Source organism: Erpetoichthys calabaricus, chromosome 6, assembly GCF_900747795.2.
Source record: "Erpetoichthys calabaricus chromosome 6, fErpCal1.3, whole genome shotgun sequence".
NCBI lineage: Eukaryota > Metazoa > Chordata > Cladistia > Polypteriformes > Polypteridae > Erpetoichthys > Erpetoichthys calabaricus.
In genome coordinates, this window is record NC_041399.2 from 46,551,175 (window position 1) to 46,555,339 (window position 4,165).

The following is a 4,165-nucleotide window of genomic DNA, read 5'->3' on the forward strand; positions in this document are numbered from 1 at the left end:
ACAATATTCTTTCAGCCAGAACATTTGTAGAGTCTAGTCTACATTTAGTCATTTAGCCCGTTACAATAACGGGCGCTAGAACAGTAGTGCATAAACATTAGTGGGAACAGTCTATATTAAATGGCAAGGGACTTTGACCTCATTCTTTTTGTTGGTCGTATTTTTCTTTCTTTCAGCCTTTCTTTTGTTGATGTTTACTTGCTGAGCTGACCGTTCTTCGTGGGCTGCCGCCGTGTATTGTGTGTCTTTAATTTTCTGTGACAGTAATGCTGTCTTGTACAGCTCTATTCAATAAGGGCGCGTAGATAATTTAGTTCAAATGGCTCTGGAATATGTGAAGAGCAACAGGTGCAGATCTTTATTTACGCGCGTCTTTATTCGCTGCGCCCAATTGAGGTCGTCCTTTTGAGGCTCGCCTTTTTGTGCGCGCCCTTATTGAAGGATACCGTCTTGTACGTCCGCCGGCTTGTACGTCCGTAATATACGTCCGTACGTCCGTAATATACCTTTAATTTTCTCTGCCGGTAATACAGGCGTGCGTGTCGGTAATATGCCTTTAATCTCCTCTGACAGTAATACTGGCTTGTATGTGGCTGTAATATGCGTCACTGTATTGTGTACCTTTAATTTCCTCTCGCAGTAATACTGGTTTGTATTTCCGTAAAACACCTCTAACTTTCTCTGACAGTAATATCGCGCATAGCACCGTGCCCCGCGCATGCGCACTTCACCAGAAGACACCCACACACGGACACCTGGACGCACATAGGGATTTTATATATATAGATATGTAATAAATACACATAATTCAACCTAAAACAATGTCATCTTAACAAAGTCAAATCTAAGTGTAAAATAGCACGATGACCTTGAAGCTGATGTGTTTTGGGATTACCTCCCTTTCCTTAGAACCAGACATTATAAAGACCATCAAAACAAATTTTGTAGACCAATGTTTAACAGTATTTTACATTTTTTCATGACGATTTATGGAGGGAGATGATTAATAGATGTTAATGATTTAATGGTCGACTAAAGTCAGGAGGCTGAAATTATTTTAGCATGTCACTAACAGATCTCTAATATCTAAACTTCCATTTTGGGGGAATAAACCGGCCTTAAGAACAAGAAGGGGTGACAACTTTGAAATATGTTGGATATGACATTCAGATATTTGACACTTGCTTGATCCAGAAATATCTAGATTTCACTATTTCAAGAAATCTTAGCTTCAGCTGTAATTGTTCAAATATATTTGAAATTGATCTGAATCAATGAGTACTGCAATATTTGTAAAAGTATGCTCAAATTTAATGTTATTAAGCAGCAATTTAGTTTAAAATTAATGTGTATGGGATCAGTAAATATTGCAGGTTTTCTGTATTATAAGCTTGCAGTATGAAATAATTACTCTGATTCACTACTGGTAATTCTTTTAAATCAGTAACCCAACACCAGTGCTTTCTACCCTGACTAAAGCTACCAAGGCCCAAGTCTCCTGGTGGCACCACTCAAGTTAGAGTCACTGGCCTTGAATAAATAATCTAATGATTAAGACTTTGAAAAACTAATTTTTCTGTATTAACCTAACAGCATTCAATAATTAAGTTAGAAAACATAAATGAAATCTAAATAGGCGAATGGCACTGCTCTTTAAAGGTTATTCTTCATTTTTCTAAATGAAGAAATAGCCTGCAAATATTAACCGTGTGTATATCTTTATGTAAGTGCATATAAACATACGAAATACAAATTATTTAAAGAGCAAACAAGTAACTGGCTTTTTGGAACTGTTGCTTTCAATTACCATGAAAGGACCTAATGTAAACTGATTAAATTGTTTCCCATAACTAAATTTTAAATGAACACCTTTTATAACGGAAACACTTGTTTTAAACCGCTCTCTTCAGTGAGGTAATTCGGTTCTTTATATAGAATTTGACACCCAGCCAATCTCTATTTTTGAGAGCTTTTGGTTCATTTTGGATGCAGGCCTCACACTCTCACTTTCCTGGCACTTTACATATATTTATAAATTTGGCCAAATGTTTTTCCACTGCTCTTATTTCTTGTTCACTTCACATTGTCTTCTTCACTCGTTTACGACCTAAAAATTGCACCACAAAATTCCAATTAGCAGAATATAAACTTCTGTATAGCTTAGTTAAAAAAAGAATCTTTATTGTAGCAATGATGTGTGCTCACCTTGGCAAACACTGTTAACTTTTGTTTCCTGAACTTGGCCCTGTGCTTGTTTCATCTGCTTTACTTGCATTTCTAAACACAACATAAGCAATTATGTTCAAAAATTTCAAGAATTATTTAACCTAATCAATTTAACAAAATGGGCGGCACGGTGGCGCAGTGGGTAGCGCTGCTGCCTCGCAGTTGGGAGATCTGGGGACCTGGGTTCGCTTCCCGGGTCCTCCCTGCGTGGAGTTTGCATGTTCTCCCCGTGTCTGCGTGGGTTTCCTCCGGGTGCTCCGGTTTCCTCCCACAGTCCAAAGACATGCAGGTTAGGTGGATTGGCGATTCTAAATTGGCCCTAATGTGTGCTTGGTGTGTGGGTGTGTTTGTGTGCGTCCTGCGGTGGGTTGGCACCCTGCCCAGGATTGTTTCCTGCCTTGTGCCCTGTGTTGGCTGGGATTGGCTCCAGCAGACCCCCGTGACCCTGTGTTCGGATTCAGCGGGTTGGAATATGGATGGATGGAATTTAACAAAATTTTGTGAAATTATTTTAGCAATACTTAGAAAGCCATAAACTTTAACACCAATGCATTTATCAAGTAAGGTGAAATGTACAAGAGCTTACCTGCTTCACCTTCATGACCACTTAATTCTTCCTCACTTTCTGCTGTTTCATTTTCAATCAATACTTTTTCTACAGTAGAAAAAGATCTTTTAATAAAAGTCAAAGAAAAAATAGGAGCTACTTTTAAATACATCACTATACACGATAGTCAAATACAAAACTGAACTTTGAATACTGAGAAGGAAAGTAAATGCTTAAAAAAATAAAATTGGTTTAGGAAATCTGGTAGAGATGTCTACTAGTTAGGAATGTAATTATGAACATATTCATGTTTGAGTAGTTTGATATTATCTAAATCTTGTTCACTTTAAGTGGACCAGGGCCATTAGGTTAGGTTAACTTCAGAGTATGTCTGTCTTTATTGAAGAAGTGGGTTTCTACAGTACACTAAATTATCAGCATGTATTACAATTTAAATGAGCAGCATCAATTAGGAAAAATACTGACATTTTTCTGGACAAAGTGCAGAATTTGAAGAGAGGAAGTTTAGCATGCAGCAAACAAAAAATCATCTCTGTCACATGGTAAAAAATTGTCTACAACTTACTGACAGTTGGGGCATACTTCAAAATCATACATTTAGGAACATATTTGTATAACCAAAGTGGAGGTGGAAAGGAAGAGGTGCCCTTGTCATGTCAAACATGACACATCTGCTAAAATTCATAACTATTTTTACATTTACAGGTGTTGTTTTTGCTATGCAGTATGCCAAGTTTGGCTATGCATATGTATACACTAAGGCAGATAGAGAGAAAGATATAGGTCATTACCAGTTGGATCAATGGTGATGTCCTCCAGATGTTTTCCTTTAAACTCTCCAAGGCTCCCAGTTTCTAGAGCTAAGAAAATTTTGCTGATCTTAGCCAACTGCAAAATACCTTCTGGGAGATGATAGTATTGCCTATGCACTCTAATGTCATGCCCAAGGAAATCAGCCAGCTGATCCAATTCTGTATCGTTCAAATTAAGAACTTTTGACAGAGTTGCCACTTGTTTTTGGAGTTTGGTCGATGAAAGTGTTTTAGGACTTTTTGCTCCACATTCTTTGTCAAAAAGCTGAATACAATCAGATCAACAAAAATGAGATAGAGCTGAAGGTCTTACAAACATATAGTTATTGTCACATGCTACACCACAAACTTCTGTTTTTTCTACATGCAACTTCATTGCTTCATTGCTCTATGCATTAGCTGGGGACAGCAATATAGGAACCTTCCTTCCATCCTTGCCTTTAATTTCAATTCTGATGAAATGATGGCAATGCTTTTGCTCTAGTTCCGAAAGAGCAAGAGCAACATCTCCATGCAAATCTGATACATCTCTTAACAAAAAGCATTCTGGAAACTTCTT

General features: G+C 37.6%; 1 long non-coding RNA gene across 1 annotated transcript; it reads right to left on the reverse strand.

Annotated features, from left to right (window-relative positions):
* Window positions 1-1,664: 1,664 nt before the first annotated feature.
* LOC114653898 (uncharacterized) lies at window positions 1,665-2,882 on the reverse strand. The gene is made up of 3 exons (XR_003716590.2): window positions 2,813-2,882; window positions 2,206-2,277; window positions 1,665-2,107 (listed from the first exon to the last, which is right to left on the reverse strand). It is a non-coding gene; the product is annotated as an uncharacterized LOC114653898 (long non-coding RNA).
* Window positions 2,883-4,165: the final 1,283 nt, after the last annotated feature.